Genomic DNA, 26,163 nt, shown 5'->3' with positions numbered 1-26,163 from the left:
CGCGGCGACCGGCGACGCGCATTCGGTGACCCGTCCCGGAACGTGACTTGGCATCGAGAGGGTACTGCTCCCCTTACTGAGGGAGCTCAGGTCCCAAGCGAGACGCGGCCCCGCCAGCTTTCCAGGCTGGCGCGGTCACCGACCCCCGGGCGGTGGCCAGGCCGGCCGAGGGCGGCGAGAAAGTGAGGCGGGGCTGGTGGGGCGGGGTGGGGAGCGGGGCCCCCAAGGAGGCGGGAGCGCGGGGGAGCCGAGAGCGCCGCAGCTGCTGGGTCGCGGGCGGCGCTGGGCGGGGAACACGGCCATCGTGCCCACCTGCCGCCGGGGCGCACGTGGGGCGCGGGGTTCGACCTGGACTGTGTCTGCCCGTCCTGGGGCTAGCTGTCCAGCCCCTCTCCGCCCCAGGGGAGGGACAAGGGGAGGGCGGACGGCGGGGCCCGCCCTCTCCCTTCAGCTCTACCGCGCGCAGCAGTCGTGGCTGCCGGTGGGAGACTGGAGGCACCACCCCGGAGCGGAGAAACCAGTTTGGCCGGTCCCGGGGAGCGGAGAGAAAAGGGCAGCCGCAGAGGAAGGGCGCGCGGGCGCGGGGCGGGGGAAGGCGGGGAGCCATTGGCGAGCCGCGAGAGCAGAGTAGCCGCCGCCAACTGGACACGCTGCCCCGGGCCCCGGGCCAGCCCCCGTGCGCCATGAAGCGCTAGAGCCGCGGCCAGGGCTGGGGCTGGGCTGGCGGCGGCGGCCAGGTGCGCAGCGAGAGTGCGGAGAGGCGCGCACCCGGCGGATGCCCCAGCCGGGGCCCGGCGAGCGACAGGTAAGGAGGTGCGCGGCGCCGGGGCCCCCGGACCTCTTCCACGCCCCCCACCCCGTAGGATCCCGCAAGTCCCCTGGCTGTACTAGGGCGCGCGGACTCCCGGGATGCGAGATGCTGTGGCAGCAGCTGGCCGCGTCCTTGGGCTCCTGAGCCCGCAGGACGGGTGGGATTTGGTTGGGGGTGCCAGGAGCCTTCGTGGCCTCGGGGGTGGGGAGGTACCGCTGACCGGGCAGGTAGCGCTGTGGAGAGGTCCATGGGGTCTTCACCTGCCAGGGCGAGAGGCAACTCGCAGGAGGTGTTTGGGTTCTTCCCTCCTTTCCGCGCATATGTCCGGGGTTAAGCTCCGAGGGTCAAGCCCGGCAGGGCTTGTGCGTCCTTGGGAAGTGCAGCTGGCTTCCCAGCAGTGTCTGCCGCCCCTCCGGAAGTCTCCCGTGACCAGGTTCTGCTGCGGTTCCCTTTGGGAGCCGATGTCAACATGTCCGAAAAAGACCTTAAGGCCAAATGTACCTGGCCGCTCCTGCAGGAAGGATGGAGGGTGAACTCGCCTCCACCGCGCCTGCTGCGGGAGCAGGTACCATCCAGACGTCTTCTGTGCGCTTTACTGCCTGTTGAGAAGTGAGGGGGAAGAGAGAGACTTTTTTCACCCAGTGGTTGTAGGGTCGTATCCGCCAGCTCCCCTGGCACTGCTAAAGGCCATCTCCTTCCCTTCCCAGTTTGGTGCCCAGCGCTGTCACCTCGCTGTGTACTTCCGGAGGGGCAACTTATTGGGGGAGGGGTGTTGCAGAGAATGGCGAATATTTTAACCCCCCCCCCCCCAAGTCCTCACTTCTCCCCAAGTGAAAGAAAAGCTTGAATCGTCCGCCCAACTTCTGCGAGCGAGTGTGCGCCCAGCGGCGGGGAGGCTCAGAATGTAGATCCGTGACATCTGTAGCGGGAGGACGAGGATGCTGGACGGGGGAGGGTGGTTGACTCGCGCTAGTAAGGGGAACGTGGGCCTCGTTTCCGCCCAGTGAGCCCTGGTCCACCCCACCCGACTCCTTCGGCCCGTCCGCGCCGAGCCTGCAGGGCTCCGAGACCTTGGGTAGCTCCGGACTCCGCCGAGTTCCCCACCCGGAAACTGCCCGCCCTGTTGGCCTGAGAAAAGATTCTGTCCCATCTGCCTGGTTGCATTGCCTTCAAATTTCTGCCTCCGCTCCTTGAGAATTGAGTGAGACAACACAGGCGAAGTGCTTGAGGATCACCGGGCACACAGTAGGTTCCGGACAAAGGTTAACTGTTTTGGGGAACAAAAACTAAAAATGATGTATGATGAAGTCTGCAGTGATAGTAAATACAAGCGCATATAGAGAGAGGAAACAACGCAAAACGTGAAGTAGAAGTTATAATTTTCTTCGTCTCAGGAGTACTTTTGTCTTAGACCTAAAACGGCATTCATTCTGGGCCTGCTGTTGAAGGCCTTATTCAAACCCATTATAAATGCATATACTGTGCAAAAGATGACGAATGGTTCCTAGCTGATTACTCTCTGGGGGAGAAGCCTGCCTGCCTGCAGTTACTCCTCTGAATTCTCTTAATAGTTTTCATTAGGTAGTGGAGGCTTTCTTGTTCTAATTTTAGGTAAGAAACCTTAACTGCGTTCTCAATTTGCCGTTTCCTACCGGCTGTGCTGCGTAACTTTCAGTGATTGTGTGTCTGTTTTTGAGAGGCAAGCAAGGCTAATGCGGCTTCATCCTAGTGAACACGAGTGCCATCTGTGTGGGAGTAGCTCTGGTCTCTTTCAAGCTTTCCATCTGGTTTTTATTTTAAGAAAAATAATTAGTGATGGAACTAGGAGGATTTTTGTTGTTGTTTTTGATCGAGGCTTTAAAATAATGATTTGTTAAAGCAAATGACTAAACAAAACGGCAGGTTCAGCACTGGTTCCATGCTTCACCTGGATTTCCGTCTCTGGGACCTGAGCACTGATGGCGCTGACCTGATCTAACTGTAGAATGTTTCTATCCCTGTCTGTCTGTCTGCCTTCCTTTCTCTCCTTTTTCCTTCTTTCCTTCCTTCTTTCTCTCGCTTCTAAGCAAGGGTAGATTCCCACACATTTCAGTTCTGTTACTGACTTTAAATTGTACTTACTTTTTACAACTTATTTTTATTATATTTACTTCCTTTTTAAATTGTATAAGCTTAGATGAATTTCTAAGTTTTCTGAACCTCAGTTTACTCATTTGCTGGGGAAAAAGATGTTGAGAGAATTAAGTGAGAGAACAGGTGAGTGAATGTGTTATTTTCTTATTTTTTTTATTAAACTGATTTTTAAAAAATTAGTATGATGCCCAGGTATTTGGTGTATTTTTGGTATTTTATTGCCTTATTAGTTTGAATGCCGTTTTAGTTTTTCATAAACAACATTCATGGAATCCAGGTGATCCTTGTAACCTACTCTGGAGAGATTTTAATCTATTGGTTACCTTTGCCTTGTAGTTCCAGTCATTGTAAAAAAAAAAAAAAAAACCTATGGTCTTGTGAATGCAGAGGAACTTGCTTTTTAGGTACTAGAACAAGTTTTATGGGGTCCATTCTTGTCCCTGGCTCTACAGAGAAGAGCCTATACTTTCTTAAGCACTTAATTTTAGAATTTGCTTCTCTCTTTGCTTTTAGATTAGTCTCCTGGGAAGTTTTTCTTTGTGATATCTTTAGGTATCTTGTGAATTTCCAGGTCTGTTTGTTGGCATCATTCGAGGAGATTAATTGTATTCATGCCTGTAGGTGTTTTGTTACTTATTAAGATAAGTAAAAATTAATTTGCTGCCAGAAGAGTTTTAATAACACAAAAAGGAGATAGCTTAGCCTTCTTTATTCTATTAATCAAATTACTCCTGAATTCCCATCCCTGTGCTCAGCTAAAAATAATACTTCAGTCTAAGATCTTTTGCAGCCCAGTGTCACTGAAGACCTTGCATTATGGAAGAAGAGTCTAGAAGCATATATATGTGTGTATGCATGTATCTCTATCTATCTATCTATAACAGTCGTGTTTCTCATTTTTATTCTTAGAAAACAAACGAATTTTTATCATCTGATCATTTAGGAACACGTTAGTACTTTTCCTAGCACTTCGAAATGCATTCCACCTTTACATAAATTGTGGCCCAAACCGTGCACAATGGGAACTGCGTTTGATAACTGGTCCCAGTGAGCACCGAGCCCAGAGGCAGCAATGACATAGAGGTTGGTAGCCTGAGCTTGGGAATCCTTTGACCCAGCTCAGAATCCAGCCATCACCGCTTCCCAGTTGTATGACCTACGGCAAGTTATTCAATCCTTCCTGCTTGTTTCCTCATCTGTAAAACAGAATAATAATAATAACGCTACCTGCAAGGTTGTGTGAGGAGTTCCAAATGAGGGGATTTAGCTAAAAGGGTTTAGCCCAGAGCTCAATAAAAAGTAGTCATTAATATTACTGTTGTGGTGGTGTTGATACGGCGCTGTAAATATTTATTGCTCATCTAGCAGTTGCCTTTCTCCTAGACTGCAGAGCAAACCCGACTCTCTCTATGTGTTAGTATTTATTTAGCAAACATTGGTGCCTGTTTGCTCCAGGCCCTGGCAAGAAAGAGTCTCCTAGAGTAGGGGTGAGGTTCTGAACCTCTAAATCCACGGCTTGAGTCCTAGAGCCCGGGTGTGTGGAGGTGGCACAGAGGACCAGGGTGCTCAGTGACCTAGGGACATGTCCACTCAGTCACAGCCATGAGGGGCTCTGGCTGCTCTCATCTGGGTGCTCCCTGCTCCTGTGCAGTGGGGGCCCTTGGGACATACCGAGCTCTGCTGTGTCTCCTTTACCCCCACTTCCTGTCTGTCTTTCCTCTCCCTCAGCCTTCATACTCCTGTTTAAAAAAAATTACTCTTCCCTGTTCAAAGGTCAGGTGTTTCTGAACAGTGACTCTTCTTTAGAGGATCAATGCTCTCCACGTGGTTTCTTAGTTGTGGCGCCTGAGAAGCATCGCTAATGAGAGAGACTCTTGGTACCATCCCATTCATTCATTCATTTTTAAAATGGCTTGAGCATCTCCTCTAAGCGCTACGCTGGGGATTACCTCCCTGCTTCATGGAAAGCCTGTGAGGGTCTCAGAGGGCCTGAGTTGCGGGATCTTTTTCTTCTTTGGTAAGAAAGTAGACCAGGCGCGTTCTCTCTCTTCCCACTCTGGACATTTCTCCTTCTCTGCATGGGGAGATGGTTGCCTTAGACTCTGGAGGATGGCCTAGGTCACTTCCAGCTCTGAAGCTCTGTGTTCATTATCAGTGTCCATGTCTAGTGAATTTGCATTTAATAGGGGAGAGCTGGGCCTGGAAGCTGTGCAGGGGCAGTGGTGGGAAGCTGGCTCTCAGTCTGGGGAAAAGGCACTGACTCCTGGGGCGGGGGTTGGGGGGGGGGCGGAGGTCACTCTTGTTCCAGGGCAATCCTTGAGTGGCGATGACCGCCTCCCCACAGCATGACCAAGAAGCCTGGCACTTCTGCATCGAGTACATGTGTAGACGACCTTTGGCTGGTAGCTTTGGTCTTTATTTACAGGGCTGTCATTTATGGCTTTGTCTCTTTGCAGAGTGGCTTTTGTTCTACTAGAATTGAGGTTTGTTTGATTTAGAGCAGGCAGTGTTTGGAATCACTTTTCTAGCCTTTACTCGAGTTGAGGTGGAGTATCTTCATTGGAACTCCTCAGGCTCCGAGCATTATCCTCATACAGCCTCTGACCATCCATTCTTGCTTGGGGAAGCTCCCATGGTTTGGATGCATTATTTAAAAAGTGTGATGTGACTTGTACGCAAATCCTTGCTTTGTCTTCTTGGGACACAGTGAACTACTGAGACCGTTCTTTGAGATCTGATCCAGAAGAAGTGTTTACATTCTCTATAAGAAAACAGGGGTCGGCCCGGTGGCGCAGTGGTTAAGTGCTCACATTCCGTTTTGGCGGCCTGGGATTCGCCGGTTCAGATCTGGTGTGCAGACATGGTACCGCTTGGCACGCCATGCTGTGGTAGGTGTCCCACATATATAAAGTGGAGGAAGATGGGCATGGATGTTAGCTCAGGGCCAGTCTTCCTCAGCGAAAAGAGGAGGATTGGCAGCAGTTAGCTCAGGGCTAATCTTCCTCAAAAAAAAAAAGCCAAAAAAACCCCCAGATAACCATTTGACTTGGGTGGTTTAAATATTCACTCATGTGGGGAGATGGGTCCGATTTTGTATATTTCATGCTGGAAAATATTGGTCCTCTTGCCATATTGGAAATAAATTTTGGGGCCTTAAGCTAGGCACTAGAAAATCTTATATAAGCCTCCAGAAGTTTTGATAAAACAAGGAAACTAAGTGCGTGGGCTTCATCAGACTGCAGAGATTATGAGAATTAAGTGAAAATCTGTACCTGGTTTTTGGTACTAGAATGACTTTGTGAGAAAAGGAGGTTTCTCATGATCTCACTTTAGTGCAGAAGCTTATTTCATGGGAGTTTTGTTTTAATTGCTGTAAAATATTTATAAAATTTACCATTTAGCCATTTTTAAGTGTGATTTCAGTGGCATTAAGCACATTCATGATAACCTGCAACTGTCGCCATCATCCATCTCCAGAAATTTTTTAACAACCCGTTCTGGAGCTCTGTACCCGTTAAACAGTAACTCCCCGTCTCTCCCTCTTCACAGTCCCTGATAACCTCTATTCTGCTTTGTCTCTATGATTTTGGTGGTTCTAAGGTACCTCATGTCAGTGGAATAATACAATATTCGTCCTTTTGTGACTGGCTTATTTCACTTGGCCTAATGTCCTCAAGGTTCATCCAAGTTGTAGCTTGTATCAGAATCTCATTCCTTTTCAAAGCTAAATAATATTCCATTGTCTGTACATGCCACATTTTGTTTATCCATTCATCCATCAATGGACACTTGGGTTGTGTCACCTTTGGCTGTTGTGAATAATGCTGCTATGAACATGGACATCCGAATCTGTTTGTTCATGGGAGTTTTGAGCTCTTATTCTATTTTGTGAGATTTATCTTTCATAGAAAGTGGTTAAGATGGGCAGGGACATGTAGTAAACTGCACTTTCCTCCAAAATAGCTTGGAGGTAAGAACTCAGGTTACGGAGGGGAGGATGGTCGCGTTGAAGACATGTAAAGGGCAGCCACATGCTTCTCCTTTTCACTTGCAGCTACTCTTACAAAGCTGGAGGTCCTTCGGCTTTCCATCACCCAACTGGCCCACGGTGTGGCTGACACTGCTCTGTGCCAGGGAGGGTGTAAAAGCTAGGAGACCTAGCTCCATGATCTGGAGACCTCTGCAAACCACAGCTGCGTTCCAAGAATGACATTATGTGGTGGAGGAGGAAATGTTTAACTTTCCTCCAGAATTGACTTGGATTAAAAATAAAGAAAATTTTGTTGTTCTTGTTGGAGGGAGGGTTAAAATGTGATGATATTTAAATAGACTGTGATGATATTTAAAACTGATATTTAAGTGTTTGAAAAATTGAATACTTAAAAGTCAGATTGTTTTCTACCTCAGGGTAGAATCCATGGTTTTCAAAATAAACTTCACGGCCAAAAATCAGTTATAGACTGTAGAATGGTGGAATTATCAAATATTGCCCCTGTGTAATAATGTGCTTATTTGTGTGGCAGGATGAAAACCAGAAGCCTTGGGGGCCGACGCCGTGGCTGACTGGTTAAGTTGATGCGCTCCACTTCCGTGGCCCAGGGTCTCACTGGTTCGGATCCTGGGCGCGGACATGGCACCACTCATCAGGCCATGCTGAGGTGGTGTCCCGCATGCCACAACTAGAAGGACCTACCTCTAAATATATACAACTGTGTACTCGGGGGATTTGGGGAGAAGAAGAAAAAATGGAAATAAAAAAAAATCTTAAACCCCCCCCCAAACCAGAAGCTTTTCTATAATGATTAGATGTCAGCCTACTAGGTTAAAGACATCTTAATCTATATTTTCTAGAGAGCAATAGACTATCATATGAGTTTATGCTTATACTGTGCCCTGAAAATTAGCCAAAATAAGGATTTGTGTATTTAAAAAGCAAGATTTTTTTTTATGGAAAAAACAAAAGCTTCAAACTAACCTCAAATACCACCATTCTTGGGTATTATTCCTTCCTTCCCTATGCCAGTCACAGCCACAAAAAAGATATTGGGGCTAACATGGGTAATCTCTCAGAGTTTTGATACTTTATTTGTCTGGTTCAGCTTGATTAAGATTGTTTACAATTTTTTTTTCAGTCTTGAGCTTCCCCCTTTACATTGAGAAATAAGGTGAAAATTCTCCAAGGTCAATTTGAGAACCTCAGACTGTGTGAGTGGTGACGTAGGTAGCATCGAATGTGTCCTGGATCTTTGCGGTTGCTCAAACCAACACTCTTTTTAAAGCTGAAGAAAGTTTTCTCAGGCCCTGTATTCTTAGTTAACTATTGGTCTCATTTCTTGAGTTCTAGCTTGAATGGCCAAAGAAATAAACTCATGGCTTCTGCTAGGGAACTTCCTGTCTCCTCAGTCATTCCACAGAGTGGACTCTCTTCTTAGCCTTCAAAGGCTGAAACAAACAGAACCTCATCCATCCATCCAGCCAGCCAACAGATACTTACGGAGCACATCCCGTGTGCCTGGCACTTTGCATCTGTCGGCGAATCAAGTAAATAAAGAGCCTGTCCTCAAGGAGCCCATAGAGAGAGGAGAGAGACAGTGTTTGGTAAAGATAATAAGTAGGTAAATTTTAGGTAAATTTTATGGTATGTTTGAAGATGAGTGCTACAGGGGATAAAAAGAGGTGAGCAGGGTAAAGGAAATTGGGGTGGGGGGGCAAGGGAGCAAGATGCAATTGCGGAGTGGAGAAAGCGATGTTTGAGCAAAGACTCAGCAGGAAGAGGGTGAATCATGAAGATCTGGGGGAAGAATGTCCTAGGCAGAGGGGACATATGACTCGGTGCAGGTGCCTGGCTCATCTGATGCAGTCTGATGAGCAGGTAGTCGACTGTTCCTCAAACCTGTGAGTGGGGAGGGCAGGAGAGAGGGGGAGAAGATGAGAGCAGGTAAGAGGGGCCCCTCGTGCAGGGCTTCTTGGGCATGGAAGAACTTTGGCTTTGACTTTGTGGAAGATGGGTGGGGAGTTGGTGTATGACGTTACCATTGGAGAAGCGTGATCTGTGATCTGACTTGCCTTTCAAAAGGGTCATTCTGGCTCCTGTGTGGCGACCAGGCTTGGGGAGGGCTCCTAGGGAGGGAGACCAGTTAGGAGGGTAAACCAGGTGAGCCATGATGGAGGCTTGGCTCAGGATGAGATGTCTGAGGGAGAGAAGGTTGTGGATATATTTTAAAGGTAGAGCCAACAGGATTTCCGGACAGATTGGATATGGGGTGTGGGAGAGAGAGGAGCCAAAGATAACTTTCTTGGCAGAGCCTGGGTTGCAAATGGAAATCTGAGTTTCAGAACTGTAAATTCAATGGGCTGTGTTCAGATCCCGCATAATCAGTTATAAAGAGGCTCTTCAGAAATATGCATATTTGTATAAGGTTTTGGTTCATAGAACTTTTTTTATCATCAGAGCATGTCTTCCCACTTTGGCGGGGAGGGGAGGGGTGTCAGAAAGAGACGGTTTGGTGAAGGTGAGGGCTTTACTTGTATTGGAAGGAAGATGGTCTGTAATCCACAGGGTATGTGGGGCAAGGAGGCGTCTGCCGCGAGAGAAAACAGGCTGCTGCCCCAGGGCTGCTGCCAAGGGCCTGCTCGCTTCCCTCCTCCTTGCTGTGTGCTGCCTAACTGGGAAGGCAAGCTCTTCCCAACCCTCGAATAGAGGCGGCCCCCTCCATCTCCATACATATACGTTTTCTTTTTTTAAAACGGCTTTATTGAGATATAACTCATGTACGATACAATTCATCCTTTTAAAGTGTACAAGTCAGTGGTTTTTAGTATATTTACAGAGTTCTAAAACCATCACCACAATCTATTTTAGAATCTTTTCGTCACTCCAAAAGAGAAATCCTGTATCCTTAACTGTCACTTGTATTCCCCTCTCCCCCCAGCTCCTGGCAACCTCTAATCTACTTTCTGACTCTATGTATTTGCCTATCTGTACATTTTATATAAATGGAATCATACAACATATGTTCTTTCGTGATCCACTTGTTTTGCTTAGCATAATCATCCATGGTGTAGCGTTTATTAATACTTAATTTCCTTATATTGCTCAATATAAGTTACTTTTGCACGTGTTGCATTCTTGAAAAGAACATAGGAAATGGAAATGTGTATTAATCAAAAATAGATAGACTTACATGTTATAAAAGGAATTGCTTGTGTCCAGAGAGCTAAATATGTGTGTGGGTATATGTGTGCATTAGTTTGTTGTCTTTCACAGTTGAATGCAAAGTGTGTAGAATTTGTGAATGAATCTAAAGACTAGTGGCTTTGTGGTGGCCTAATGATTTTCTTTCATTCAATGATTCAACAATTATTTATTTTTTTTTAAGGATTGGCACCTGAGCTAACAACTGTTGCCAATCTTTTTATTTTATTTTTTTCCTGCTTTTTCTCCCCAAATCCCCCCAGTACATAGTTGCACATTTTAGTTATGGGTTCTTCTATTTTGGCATGTGGGATGCCACCTCAACATGGCCTGATAAGCGGTGCCATGTCCGTGCCCAGGATCCAAACCCGTGAAACCCTGGGCCGCCAAAGCGGAACGTGCGAACTTAACTACTCGGCCACAGGGCCGACCCCTCAACAATTATTTATTAAATACCCTCTAACTCCAGGCCCCGTGCCAGGTACTGGTGGTTAATACAGGGATGAACAAAAGACACAGTCCTCCCCCTTGTGGAGCTTACAGGATTGCTGGGGGTGGGGTGGCAGGAGTAGATAGTAAACAAAATATTGAATAAAAGAGATATGAAACAAACTGATATTAGAATTACAATCTATGATAAGTGTTTAAAGGAAAATAAGGCATTACTAAGAGAATAATGAGGGCCTACTTTAAAATGGCCCCAGAGGAACCCAAATGGCCATTGATGGATGAATGGCTAAATAAAATGTGGTATATCTAGACAATGGAATATTATTCAGTCTTAAAAAGGAATGAAATTCTGATCCATGTTACAACATGGATGAACGTTGAACGCATTATGTTAAGTGAAATAAGCCAGATACAAAAGGACGAATATTGTATAATTCCATTTATATGAGGTATCTAGAGTGGTCAAGTTTACAGAAAGAAAGGAGAACAGTAGGTACTAGAAGCTGAGAGGCGGGGGAATGGGGAGTTATTGTTTAATGTGTACAGTTTCAGTTTGAGATGATGAAAAAGTTCTGGAGATGGATGGTGGTGATGGTTGTACAATAATGTGAATGTACGTAATATCACTGTACCCTTAAAAATGGTTAAAAGAGTAAGGTTTATATATATTTTACCACAATAGAAGAATCAGTGCAGGAGGGTCTCTTGGAGGAGATTGTACTTAAGTTGGGACTTGAAGGATGAGAAGGCATCAGTCAAGGCTTCCCCTGGTCCAGCCAATGGGAACAGCATGTGCAAAGACCCTGTCATGAGAGCTTAGTGCTGTGTTCTAGGAACTGTGAGAAGGCCAGAATAGCTGGGGGGAAGTGATGATGGGGCCAAGAAGCATGTGATGAGGTGGGCAGCAACCAAGCTGATAGAGAGGCATTAATGTAGTTTTAAGCAGAGTCACGTGATTTGATTTCTGATTTCAGCTGATAACTCAGGTTACGATATGGAGAATGAGTTGGGGGGCAGAGGACCAGTTAGGAGGCTGCTGTAGGGTCGGTGAGAGAGATGAACGAGGCTTGGGTCAAGATGACAGGAGTGGAGATGAGAATTGGGGGGTAGGAGCTGCATTTTAGATGTGGAATCCTGATGTTGGTGATGGGTTAGATTTGAGAACTTCACAGAAGGGACGTGTCAGATGATTCTCAGATTTCTAACAGAAGTAACTGGAGATAATGGTGTCAGAGACAGAGGAGCAGACTGGAAGATTAAGAATTTGCTTTGGTCACGTTAAGTTCCAGTTGCTGGGACACCCAGGAGTGGCTAGAGGTCAAGCTTTGATAGATTCAGAAGTCTCGGCTGGACACGTGGAGCCTTGGGAAGTGGCACCGTCCAGTTGGTTTGAGGAACTCCACAGGGACATTGGGAAAGCTGATGAAACCAGTGCTTCCTATCCTTAAGGTCAGCCTTTTAATTCTAATTTTCGTGAAATCATACACTCAGCTATTTTTTGAGCAATAAAGCATTTAAGTTTGAACATGCCTAGCTTTGTGGATGGACGATGACGGTGAAAGGCTGATGCAGCGTTGTCTAGAAGGCAGGACCGTAATACACAGCTCAAAATGTTTATCAGATGCAGGAAAGCGCCAATTTGTATTTAAGGGGAACTCGCTAAAGTCAGGGAATTTCTCAGGGAAAAATAGAGTATTTAAATTGTCTGATGTGGCCTCTTCTAAAAACCAAATCACTCCTTCTAATAGTGTGTCTCTCTAAAAGGTGGTATGACAAAATGGTGTTGCCCTTGTTGGCAAAGTGCTGAACTTCCACATGTAGTATTTACTCACTCAGTCCTGTAGGGGATGTATTTATTGGCCTCTTTTTGCCAAGTGAGGGAACTCTGACTTGCCTGAGGTCTCAGAACTAGGAATGGACAAAACCAGAAATTGAACTCAGGTTTCTAGAATCCCAAGGTGAGTGTTCTTTCCAGTACCTCACAACTGATGGTCAGAAAAGGAATACAAATGACCCAGAAATAAGTTAGCAAATAAAAGTAAAGGGCATACAGCTAAATTTGAATCGCAGATAAACAACAATTTTTTTTAACATAAGTATGTCCCGTGTAATACGCTAAAAATTATTTATTGTTTATCTAAAACTCAAATTTAACTGTGTCTTCTATTTTATTTGGCAGCACCACCCAGAATTTGTAATTTGAGAACTACCTGTATGTTCACGCTCCGTTTGACAACTCCTGGATCTTCCGTGCATTTTTAAAAATTTGGGGATGGGGGTAGGAGGAGGATTGATTTTTTTTTTTTTTTTCCTTCCTAGTCTTTCAAAATGGCTGTGTTATGTTATTTTCCTGGTCTTTAATGAATGTTCATTATTTGTAATAAACAGCAGCCTGGTATTTGGGAACAGGCCATGGGTTCAGGAGATGTCCGATCTGGCCAAGTCACTGGCCAGTTCTTTGACCTTGGCTAGTAAAAACAATGCTTCATGTTTTTAGACCTCTTCGTGGTTTTAAAATCTTCTCATCTGGGGGTTAATAGGGCAGGCATTATCCCCATGGAACAGATGAGAAACCCAAGGAAAAGCAAGGTTTGGGGAGTGAGTGGTCAGTAGTCAGAACTGGCCTGGGGCAGTCTTCCCAACTCCCAATTCGGTGCTCAGTTAGTTTTCTAAGCTCCCATTTCTTTGTGTTTCAAATCATGGTCCTGATGTTTTATAGGGTGTCTTCCTGATGTAATTCCATGACTCTGTGGTCTCATCTGTCATTAGAGTCCAATTTTAAAAAGTGACATGGCGGAAATAATGTGAAGCATTGTAGGTTGAGAAGACAGTGGGACACATGCTGCATTGGCAGTCGTGGATAGACTCCCTGTGCATTCCATATGATGTTGTAGGTAGTATTTGAGAAGAATTGGCATCCAACATTTTGAAGTAGCAAGCTCAGTTTCTTCCGAGGTGAGGCGTTGTCTTAATAACAGTGATGCTTACTGGGATTTTTGAAATCCTAATGCTTAAAGTGTAGCTGTCCCAGTGGACACCTCCCATATGAGTAGACCTCAATCTGGATAGTGCGTATTCTGTATTTTGGGGAGTTCTTTCTGTTTCTTTTGGAATATACACTTACTCTGTGCAGCCAGTGCTGACCATATTCCTTAGCACACAGTAGAAACTCAACAAGTCTGTGTTGAATGAATGATTAAAACAGACCATCTCCTTGATGACCACTTGGAAGGTCATTAATTTCACTTTTAATACTGGATTTAGGGAACTACAGCTGTGTTAGAAATAGTCCTTGCCCTTCAGATATTTAATATTTAGTCGGGGAATTGGACAAAACCACTTCTAGCTAAAGTACGAGGCAGTTACGGTTTTCACACAAAGAAAAAAAGAAACATACGCTTTTCTGATGGCAGATATATACAGTAGGTTCTGTTTTGTTCATTCCATACTCACTTTTATAAAGTATTTTTATGTCTGTGCAGTGAATACTACAGATCCCTTTAGAAGATTTATAAAATATCAAATGAGGCCTTTTTATTTTAAATGATTTTTTTTCTGTTTTGAGAAATTTTAAATCTTCAGAAAAATCAAATACTATCAACATTTGTGTACCTTACCACTGACATAATTAATAGCATTTTTAAATGAAGAGACTCTTTTTTTAAAGTTGAAAATCAGTAAAGCTGTGCAATCAATAAGGCATTGAAAATCAGTTTGGAAAAAGAAGCTCATGGCAGGACCAAGCCAGAAGAACAAGAGGAAATCCATAGTGTGCCCCGTGCCACCCAGCTTCTAGATGCCTCCATTTTATCAGATGAAGTTATGTTTTCTTATATACAGTTTCCTTTGCAGTGTGTCATAAGGAAATCAGGAAGCGTAATATGGCTTTAATTGCACTTGGCACAGAACTGAGGGAATGTAAAGGTTGGCCATCATTGCAAGAACTGAGTACATTTTATTTGCTAGTAAAATTTTGTTTGCTACATTGTCTATGGCATTGTGCAATTGTTTCCTGTCCAGAGTACCCTTGGAAGTTAATAATCACAAAGTTTATTGTCTTCAAAATTTTATATTTGAATACTTCAAATATTTTAAATAATATTTCTGTTCTAGCGTCCTGTGGGACAGTCCTTGTCTGTCCAATACTTTAGAATTTGTCTGACTGAGCTCTAAGTTTTGTTAGGGATCATTTTTCTGTCCCAACATCTTCAAAGTCAGTGTTATCTTCCGTATCGCGCTATATTTTAACCTCTCTTACTGGACAAAGATGATAATATCTTTCCTTTGTACTTAAGCAAATCTTGATTTTTTAAAAAAAATTCCCTTTGATGTTTTTTGAGGATTTCCTAGTTTTCACGAACCTTTATTTGGATGACTGCATTTCATTATTGAAATGGAGGGGCTTAGATTAGAAGATATCCAGCAAAATTTCCAGCTCTAACATCCCTGTTTGAGTTAAATTACTGGCTCCTTCCCTCCCCTACCTCTGCCCCAGTTGGTCTCCACTTAAAAGGTGATCCTGAGATTTTTAGTCTATTTCTTTGCTTGTTTCCTGGACTGTTGCAGGCACTATCTTTAGACTAACTCTGAGCATCCTCCGTTTGCGGCCTTAGCAGTGGTATTAAAACGGCGGGGTTATTAGTATTTCATAATGTGGACATTGTGATAGACTCTTTTAAAGCACAAGATGTTGTTTAAGGAGGAAAGCATTCAATGCAAAAGGATGACAATGAAACATTTGATCATTAAAATGCTTTCAGTAGAAAAGGAATGTTTTCATTCCTGAGGTTAATGGTGCAGTTGCTTCTACTAACTTTACCTGATGTCAAATGCCATTTCCCTCCTAGAATTCTACTGGGACAGAGCACTCTCCCTCTGTCTCAGGGTCTCTGCGTGTACTGTGTTCTTCTACCCTCCCCCTGCCCTGCCCCGTGCTGACCAGGTACTACTTCCCCCTGGAAGACTTCCTGAGCCTTCCCCCTCCCAGGTCGAAGTGAGGGGCCCCTCCTTTGTTCTGGTTGCTCTCTGTACATTCCTGTCCCAGCTCAGATCATTCCATCCCAGAGATGGTAGCTAGCTTTTATTTCCTATGCCAACTCGGCTCGATTTGTCGTAGATGCCTAGACACTGGTTTTCAAAGTATGGTACCAGAAACAGCAACATCAGCACAACTGGGGGCCCCACCCAGCCTTACTGAATCTGAAACTTGCGAAGTAGGACCCAGCAATCTGTGTCTGAACAAAACTTCCAGATGATTCTTTCGCCTGCTCCAGGTTGAGGACCACTGGCCTAGAGGTTTTGATGCATGGGATTCTGAGATCATGGCAGCCATGGCAGAGAAGGGTGTGTTAGGATTCCTCAGGGACATCACCTGAAGCAGGTGAGAAGCTGAACAGATGTGGGCCCAGGGGTGTGCCATCCCTGAGCTGTATTGTAATTGCTGGTCTTTTTGTCTCTCTCACTAGGCTGTCACCTTGATGAGAAGAGCACCTGGTTCAGGTTCATTAATATGGCCCAGCTTCCAGCACAGTGCTTAAACTGTCATGGCTGTTCTGCAGTTGCATATTAAGTAGTGAAGTCAGAAGCATGCCTCCTTGCACACTTACAGTCACTGGCATTAGCTGCCATTATTCAAAGATGTTCTCTGAGGGGTGTTGTTGAAGTTGGTTGTTTTTGTAGTGACCCTGGGATAAAGAGAACCCACTGTGGCCTGATCAAGTGAACTTGATGGCTTTCATTCCTTCGTTAAGATGCCAGGGGAGAATAACCAAGTTCTTGGACCTTATTACTTAGTAAAATGGTCACAAACAAAAACAGATATTTTAAGATTTTTGCATCACCTTTTGGCACGTATTATATTGCCATCCTTTGCAAATGCCACAAAATACCCGGGATTTTTAGTTAGCTCCTTTTTGGGAAAAGTGGACTCTTGTGACATCTTAGTCCAGATTATAATCTTTTTGCTAATGATGCTTGGAAATTTATAGGCCATTCTGTAACTCTGAGCTATAAAATATTTACATAAAGGGAAAAGCCGCTAAGACCTATATTCACTGTTCTGGTTTGGTTTATGTTATTGTCAAAAGACAATCAAGATGAAGAGTTTTCAGGCTCTTGCGAGTATTTTGGGGTTAGTATAACTACAGTTGTTTCCTATTAGATGGAGCAAAGTCAAGCTTAATACTATGTCTTGTTTTATTCAGTCAATTTTAGGTGCTTGTCCATAAGGCCAGAACATGAGAAAATTGAAATGATTTATGGAACTCTTGCCCTCAGTTGGTTGTGAGCTTTTTGAGACAGAAGACAGGCACCAGATTTATTAAAAAGACTGCAGAAGAATCCCCAATCTAATCAAGCAGGGGTGATTTTGGCCCCCAGGGGACATTTTAGGTTGTCACAACTCAGCAAGTGCTACTAGCATTTAGTGATAGAGGCCAGGGATGCTGTGAAACATCCTGCAATGCATGGGACAGCCCCCACAGCAAAGAAGTATCCCACCCAAGGAGTCAATAGTGCTGAGGTTGAGAAATCCTGACCTAAACAACGGGCAGGAATCATCTCAAAATGCTGGCGTTCCTCAGGACTCAGTCCCAGGTACAATTCTCACTCCATGAGGTACTCTCCATTTCTGTGCCTTTAAATGCCCTCCATGTACACCAGTCCCTGCTGGATTTACATGGCGGCCGGCTTTTTCTCCCTGCCAGCCTGTTAGCTCCACTTGTGTATCTCCGGAGCACTCTGGACACAGCACATGCAGCACCGAATCCCAGCCAGTTTAGAAGATGACTTTTCTCCGGCTGGTGCTTAAACCAGAAACCTGGACCTGAGCAGGGACCCCTGTCTCTCCCATTCTGCACCACCCCCACCTCCATCTCCAATCCTGGTCCAAGATCTGTTGCTTCTTCCTCCAGAAGATCTTGAGTTCGTCTGATTGTCTCCACTGCCACCCCCTTAGTTCAAGCCACCACCGTCTCTCTCCTGGACCATCCTAGGAGCCTCCTAACTGATGTCTGCATTTCCACCCTGTGCCCCCCGACCAAGGGCAGCCAGTCAGATCCTGGAGCACATCCACATCCAGCTGCAAAACCTTTTCTTAGTTCACCATTGCAGTTATAACAACATTTACCTCCTTTCCATGGCTCGCCAGGCCCAGCCTGCCCCAACCCCTGCTTCCTTCCTGCAGTTTCATTCTTCTCCTACTTCAGTTTCTGGAGCATGACAAGCCCTTTCCTGTCCCAGGACTTCCACATCTGTTGCTTTCTTCTCTGGAAAGCTCTGAATGACGAGAAATGCCCTGAATGACTCCTGCTTATCTTTTGCTTTTCAACTCAAGTGTTATTTCCTCAGCGCATTCTCCGACCATCCTAATTAAAGTAGGTCTCTGCCAAGGTATGCCCTCTGCTCTTTTTCCTGTACTCATTATAGTGTAAATCTTTATTTATTTGCAGGATTCTTGGTGTGCTGCTCCATGAGCCTAGAAGCTTCCTAGGAGGGAGGGATGGTGTCTGTCCTGCTTACTACAGCTCGGTGGCTGACAGAATGGCTGAAGCTTGTCTGATTACTGTGAGGGGAATGGTGGTGGGAGTCCTTGCTGCCTGGGTGTGTGAATGAATGGAGACTAGCCTGAAGCGGTGAGGGAGGGAAGTATAAAATGTGAGGCTATGGGAGCACAGAGGAGGAAGTTACTCAGGCGTTCAGGAAGCTGCCCAAGAAGAGGTTACATTGGAGGGCAATCTTGATGAATGATTTGGGGTTCCTCAGGCTTGGGAAATAATAAAAAGTTCCAATTGGGGTGGGGGGGGGAATACTTGCCATTAAATGGATCCTGAAGAAAATCTAGCCTCTGATCATGGCCCACACATGGATGCCATGGACCACCCAGAAAGTGGCTTCTTCCACAGTGTACACTACTGGCTTCTCAAACATTAATCTGCATGTGAATTTCCTGGGGAATCTTGCTAAAATGTAGATTCTGGGTTTGGTGGGTGGTGAACTTCTGCAGTTCGCACAAGCTCTAGATGATGCAGAGGCAGCTGGTCTGCAGACCTCACTTTGAGCAGCAAGAACACAGGATGGGGAAGCCCAAATAGATTGTTGAACCAGCCACAGCTCTGTCATCATGTGCCCTTTGATAAATGGTAGAAGAGATGACTTCTGTGTTCTCTCCAATACTTAATTTTTAGACTTTCTTTTCTTGTGAATCACTAAAAAGAAGCATTTTATGGTTTCATATTAGGCAGCATCTACCAGGTGTTAAGGTTCTTATTTTACATGGGCTTTCCTGTCTTTTTAAAGGAAGTAGAAACATCAAAAGAGTTGTTTTTGAGCCACGTGCGTCCAGCCTGTTAAATGTCTGCCATCAGTTTCAAAGGAGCAAAATAAGTACGTTAGTACTTTTGTTAAACATAAATCCACTTAAATATTATCCATGTCTGTGTTCATCTAGGCGCACTCTCTCCTGTAATCTGCACATTATTTCATGATTTCTCTGTAGACCATTTTTAGCTGGGACAGTCTGTTCTTTGCCACCTGTCGTACTTCTGGGCACCCCCCCCCCCCCAATCAGCCTATGTTATCTTCAGAAAAGACAAACTAGTATTAATCTAGGCTAATCATCATTCAGAAGGTAAATCTCTTTTCCTAAAAGAACCATATTGCAGTCCAGATTCAAACAAATGGATTTCACATTATCTGGAGCCTTCCTTAAGATGTGTAAGCCAGAGGTGACGGAGGAATTGCCTGTGTGTGGTAGTGTGCAGTCCATTCTTAGCTTGGCAGTAAATGAAGTTCTCAAACTTGGCTGCAAATTAGAACCACCTGGGGAGCATCAACTATGTTGATGCCTGAGTCCCCCACCCAGAGATTCTGATTACCCAACCGAGGTACACCTGGGGTGAGTCTAATGCGTGGTTAAGGCAGAGAACTACTGCTTGGAAGGTAGACCCTCTTGGAGTTTGTCCTCTATGGGATGTCTTTTAGTGTGTCAAAAATTCACTCAGGTTTGTGGAAATATCTAAATATGAATATGGGGGAAGTGATTGAAATAAATGAGTAGTAGTGTAACTCAAAGATGGGACTGGATTCTGTAATACCTCAGCTGTGGGTGGCCTTGATCGAGTCACTTAATAGCCTCACAGCTCACATCTGTGTAGTGGTTTGCTGATTACAAAGCACCTTCACATGCAGTATCTTATTTTCACAAGAATTCTAAAGAGAGGGCAGGGAACCTTTGCCCCTTCTGCTCTGTCTTCAGGGAACACAATTCCTTATTGTTTAAGATTCAGCTGCAGCATTTTTCTGGCCTGGAGCCCCTCCCAAATGCTTCCCAGGCTGGGTTAGGGACCGGGCTGGGTTAGGTGTGGCTTCTCTGAGCTCCCACCACCTCTGGGGCACGTCATCCTCTCCTGGCACAGACCATATTGAACTGTAATAATCCGTGTTACGGTTCCTCTCCCCTTGAGGAAAGGGTCATCAGATCTTACTCATCCCAAGGGTCGATAATCCAGGGGGCATTCAGTAACTGTTTGGTGAAGTAAGTTAATCACCACTTTACAGATGGGGCCACTGGGGTATGAGGAGGCTAAATACGGGCCCAGTACTCTCACCTCCCCTAAGCTTTCTGAGCTCTGGATTCCTTTTGTAAAAATGAAGAGTTTGGAACTTTTCTCTAACACCCTTTATAGCTCTAGAATAGGTGGCTCTGTGTTATGATTTTAACTACTTGGTAGTGTTGCAGAAACTCAACAAAGTTCTCCAGACAGGTGTGAAACAGTCTTGAGAATAAAGAGTAAAGAATATGGTCAAAGTAACCCACCTGTTGGCAAGAATGGAAATTCATATTTATGCTTCACTCTAGACCGATCACCCAATCCTGGCGGCTGTGCCTCAAATTCACGTCAGGAGGTTGAGAGTGGAGAAACTCCTGTGTCCTACCCCTTTTCTCTTCTGAAGTTCCCCAAGTGATTTTGAAGTGGTCCAATGGGTGTTTAAGGCCCACTTTTTGCTGTTCTGGAGGTTGCTCACATCTGACCCGCGGTAGTTATGTGAACTACTGGAAATCCGTATTCCCAATGTCGTGCTGACTCTCCCCCCACAGACACATCTTCCGAGAAGTTTTATTTTTCCTGGTCTCCCCTCAACCCAGCCCTGAATTGGAAGCCAGCCTACCATAGTTTAGCAGTATGATAAGATCTGGCTCTTCTAATTGTTAAATTCCCGAAGCAGTTAATATATGTAAACATACAACAGGATGTTCCTTACACCTGCACATAATGACTTGGGAGCCAGGCCACAGGGAGCCATTTATAGAGTGAATCCTGTAAAACCTTCAGTTCTGTTTAGAGTATTTGTGAACTTAGGCATTTTCATTTTAAAAGGACTTTTTTTTTTTTTAATATTTTTTCTTCTTCTCCCCAAAGCCCCCCAGTACAAAGCTGTGTATTTTTAGTTGTGGGTCCTTCCAGTTGTGGCATGTGGGACACTGCCTCAGCATGGCTTGATGAGTGATGCCATGTCCACACCCAGGGTCTGAACCAGTGGAACCCTGGGTTGCTGAAGTGGAGCATGTGAACTTAGCTGGTTGGCCACGGGGCCAGCCCTTAAAAGGACTTTTAAAAACATTGACAAGTTGAATATATTTTAATCCTTTTAAGGATTTACTCAAGTAAGTAAAAGATAAAAAAAGATCTTGTTTGCTTTACCTTTTCCAACTTTGGATTTTTAAAAAATTTCTCTATATTTATTGACATCTCTAAAGCAATTTTACATATGCAAACTTGTGAATTTGAGATTCATCAAAATCAAACACGAGGATCAGAAATGTGGGCTTCAAGGTCAGTTGATTTATTTAGCTTTTGAACTCTACAATTTATGTTCACAGTGATTTACAATGAATTTAGCAAAAACTTGAACAACACAAGAATTGATAATCATCCCCCCAAAATACGATATAAACACCATATTCAGTGTTGCTAAAGTAAAAAAGTGAACATTAGACCATCTCTGGTACCAACTTTGATTTTAAAAGTTAGTTTTGAATTTTATTTTTGCCCCTTCTGGGAGTTTTCCAGCTCTCCCTGTGAGTGCTCATAATTCTTTGAAGCTGGTTTGAGTGAAGCTGTGTCTCTCTGGTTTTCATTTTGCTGCTAGACCTTTCATGTTTGTTCCATAAAAGCTGTCTCAAATGACTTCTGACCAAATTGGAGACCCTGCTAAAATGTCTTGGGATTCTCTTTAAGAGGAATTTGTGCCTTCTATTTCTGGGTGTCCTCTCTCCTTGAGTTCAGGCTGGACCTAGTGCTGTGCTTCCAATGAATAGGATATGGCAAAAGGGATGGGATGTCACTTCCAAAGACCCTCCTTTGACTTGCTGTGAGAGAAGCCAACTGCCATGATGTGAGCTGCTGTATGGAGAGAGAGGCATGGCAAAAAAGTGAAGGTGGCCTCCAGCCAACAGCCCATGAGGAACTGAATCCTTCCAACAGCCCTCTGAGCGAGCTCGGGAGCAGAGGCTCCCAGGTGAACCTTCAGATGGCTGCCCCCCTGGCCGACACCTTGATTGTAGCCTGTGAGAGACCCTGAGCCATACCCAAGTTCCTGAGCCACTGCAACTGAGATAATACTTGTGTTTTAAACTGCTAAATTTGGGGGTGATTTGTTATGCAGCAAAAGATAACTAAGACAAAGACGAAGATTTAAGGTACAATTAAAGTGTCCCCTGCCTTCGGGGAGCTCACCATCTATTTAGTAAGCTCTTCAGTTGTCAAGCATCACAGGTAAGCCAAGATGGGGAATCGTTATCATTGTTTTCTGATGAAGGGCTCCAACAAAAATAGTTTCTAAGTGTCAGTTTTTGTCCCGCATATTTTTGCCTGTTTTTTAATTTAACTTTTAGAATAAGTTATACATGCAAATGGTACAACCTTCAAAAGGTACGAAAGGATATAAAGTGTAAAGTAAATCTCCCCGCTCTCTTTCACCCCGGTACCAGTTCCCCTCCCCAAAGGCACCAGCCATTACCAGTTTTGTTGATTAACCTTCTAGAGATAGTCTTTGCATTTATAAATGTCAACATACATATTTCTACCCTCCCCCCCAAAACCCCAAGAAACAAAATAACAAATGGCATTGGAATTGACTGTCAACCTTGACTTGAAATCAGGAGTATGGCCAATACACAACAGATTGAAAACTTATGAAATTTCTGCCAGTGGATTCTGCTCTCGACTTAATAGATAAGAAATTAACTGGAGGAAACAGTTGAAAAACCTTTGAGAGAGAGGAAGATTACATGTTGCATAATAATAGGGGTGGAGTGGGACCTAGAGAGGCCATCTGGTTTGCCCACTTGCCTTTGTGCAGGATAGTGTTTACAACGTCCAGGTGAGCTGCTTTTGCGAGGCATCCACAAGGAAGTATGATGTTGATCTTTGGGGAAGAGGGGATGAAAATAACTCTCCATATCAGAAAACGTCCCAGACAGTTGTTCCAACCTTCTCCTCCCTTATTTTCAACTAACTTCTCCCTAAGAACCCCTCGTATTGTGAAAAATTAGATTTTGTGGGTGTGTGTGATTTGCTTCTGGGAACAAATCGCCTTTGGGAAACTAAGATGACTCTGGGTCAGACGTGGAATGAGTCCTGAGAACAGATATGAACAAGGAAGTACAAAGCTTCCTCTCGCTCTTCTACTTCTTTCTGTTGGCCTCGTGGTGGAGTCTCTGGGTAACTGTTGTTAATTGTGTGGATGGTGTCCCAGGCTGTCAGAAGAGTTAACTCCTTCCCCGGCTGGTCCTGAGACCTTTGCCACACATCGTAATCTGTTCATGTCTCCATTTCCTTTCTGCAAGGTGAAAGTGATTAAACCAGGTGATTAAACTATAACTTTCAGGAATGGCGGAAACCTAATTAACATGACATATGAAGACTAATAAATGCCTTAGAAGAAAGGGGCCTTATGAATTTGAATTGGTATTCTTGTTATATAGTCATTACCTTTAAAACTACAGGCGGCATGCCAAACAAGTTGCAGGGGAGGCAAAAGAGTAATTGGACAGAATTCAGTTGAACACAGATGTTAGTTTTGTTTCCTTAAAGGAGTAGTGTTGACTCTAAATTGAGTCATACAGTATGCTCACCTGGCTTGTTATGCCAAATAACAAGATTGGCCAATCCCTTGCATTTATTGTTCAGAGACCCATAGAAGCAGCTTACAAATAATGATGATGGTTGATGGTCGGTGACTCATGATTCCTTTGACTAGAATCCAATGTATTGTCTATTTCTTGTTCTGACATCGTTACTAGAAAATCCCTTTTATTTTAACTCAAGTGACACGTTGAGTGGATAGATTCTAAGTGAATGCTTACTTATTTCACTGCACCCTGACAGAATCTCTTTCTATATGTAGGAGAACCAACTAATGTTTCTTTATTTTAGGCCCCTTATCTGTGACCCTGATGACATGAAGTGAGAATTAATTCCTTCCTTCCTTTTTCCTTCTTTCCTTTCTCCCTCCCTCTCTTCCTCCTTATTCCTCCTCCCCCTTTCTCTCTTTCACTCACTTACCAAACCTTTGAGTATTACTATATGCCAGGCACTGTTCTAGATGTTCTGGGTACAGCAGGGAGAAAAAGAGAAAAAGCCCCCTGCCCTCAGGGAGCTTACACTCTCGTGGGGAGAGACAGAGAAGAAGGACACTAACATGAGGTCTGTTGGTTGGTGATAAATACAATGGAAAAAATAAATGGGGACGAGGGGGTAAAGAGTACGGATGACAGAGGTGAAGACTTATGGTTTTATGTGGATGACTAGAGGAGGCCTTGTTAGTAATGTGGCCTTTCATCCAATCAATATGTATCTAAGATACCTGCTGTGTGTCAGGCTCTGCTCTAGGAGCTGGCGATCCATCTGAACAAAAGAAACAAAAATCCCTTCTCTCAGGGAGTGTACATTCTGCTAGGAAGAGACAGACGGTACACAAGTACATTTTAGAGTCTGTTAGAAGGTGGGAAGTGGTATGGAAAACGGTATAAAGGAGGAAAAGAGGCATCAGGAAGGTGGGAACTGCACAGTTTAAATTCAGTGGTAGTTGGGCAGGTCTCCTAAAAAGGTGACATTGAGCTATGATGCGATGAGGGGCTGAGCCTTGTGGTTACTGGAGAGAGTGTTCCAGGCCCAGAGAACAGACACAGCCTGGCCCCCAGGGGGTTCCAGAACCAGGGAGGGGCCCATGTGGCTGGAGCAGAGGGCGTGAGGGTGGTGGAGGTGAGGCCGAGAGGTAAAATAGCAGGCAGACATTGGGTTTTGCTCTGAGAGGAATGAGAATCCGTAGCAGGGTTTTGAGCAGGGAAGTCACAGCCATCACCCAAGCTAGAAGGCTGGCGTCTTCCTTGATGTTTTTCCTCCCAGACCCGTTTGCCCCAGTCAGATGAGTTGTGAAAGCTGTTGCTTCTCCCTCTACAAGGTCTTCCATGAGCCCCCTCTCCGCCTGCACTGCCTTTCCTCTGTCTTCATCATCTGCAGGCCAGAGGACCGTAGGAACTTCCTGCAATCTTGTCTTGGCCACAGATTGATACCATCGTTCTCTGGAGCCCTGGTCAGGGTCATCATTTCTAAAATGCAGATCTGATTAGGCTAGTTCCTGTTGCAGAGGCCCCAGGCTCTTTGCAGAGAGAGCTCCTAGAATAATGCTCTCTCTCCTCCCTCACTCTGCTTATGCTTCAAACCCCAGGGTCAACCTCACTTCAGTCTTCCCTGCCCCTTTCCTAGTCTCCATGTCCTCATTTTCCCCCTTACTTCTCTGTCACAGTGTAAATACTTGGGCCGCAGTCGTGTCTGTCAATCCCCAAACTTAAGAAGGACAGGAGCCATGTCTTGCTTACCGGCAGCTAACTGGGTACCTGTCATAAAGCCCAGAGACATTTATTCAAAGCATGAAAAGCCTCTAATGGCCCCTGCTTGCGGAGCACACAAATTCCAAGTGCCTCTGACCTGCGAGGGCTTGACAACTTTGCCTCAGGCCACCTCTCCAGCCTCCTCTCCCAACCGTCTTCTTCCTGCGCCTGCCTGTGCTTTAGTAACGAAACTAATCCTGTGTCCCTTTGTGCTTCAGAACCTCGCTCCTGTGGTTTCCTCTCCCAAAGTGTCTTTCTCTCTTACTTGCCATCTCCCAACCTGATCACAGCCCGAATCAACCTTTAAGGCCCAATTAAGTAACATCCTTGCCCTCTCTGTCCTTCCCTGAAGTCCCTGCTCATTGAGTATAGTTGACTGCTGTGTCCTCTGGGTTCTCCTAGCACCGGTCAACCAAATTGTGGTGAGGTGTGTCTTTGCCACTGCTGCTGCACGGACGGCAAGCATGGGGGATGCGGCTCATATTCTGTGTCTCTCTGGATACTGTGGCGACTTATATACTACGTACTTCATATACTATATATGCTTTATGTCTTTATATATCTCTATATATCTTTATATACTTTATATAACTAATTTGTTTATCATGTTGATTTTTGGGTTAATAGAGGAAATGGTGGAATTTTACATTTTAGGAGGCTTGTTCCTTATGATTCCTCTTA

General features: G+C 44.9%; 1 protein-coding gene across 3 annotated transcripts in view; it reads left to right on the top strand.

The window, feature by feature from the left end:
• Positions 1 to 224: 224 nt before the first annotated feature.
• The window catches only part of ATP8B1 (ATPase phospholipid transporting 8B1), a 111,532-nt gene continuing 85,593 nt past the window's right edge, over positions 225 to 26,163 (top strand). The window contains exons 1-3 of one of the 3 annotated variants that reach the window (XM_070275741.1): positions 699 to 805; positions 15,863 to 15,969; positions 16,055 to 16,088. The gene's annotated coding sequence lies outside the window, so the exon portion shown is untranslated. Of the gene's footprint in view, positions 806 to 1,682; positions 2,057 to 15,862; positions 15,970 to 16,054; positions 16,089 to 26,163 lie in introns of those variants that run through there. The other 2 variants (XM_023647868.2, XM_023647869.2) reach the window with 2 other exon arrangements.

This window comes from Equus caballus, chromosome 8 (assembly GCF_041296265.1).
Source record: "Equus caballus isolate H_3958 breed thoroughbred chromosome 8, TB-T2T, whole genome shotgun sequence".
In the NCBI taxonomy this organism is placed as follows: Eukaryota; Metazoa; Chordata; class Mammalia; order Perissodactyla; family Equidae; genus Equus; species Equus caballus.
This window is presented reverse-complemented; position numbering and strand designations above follow the sequence as displayed.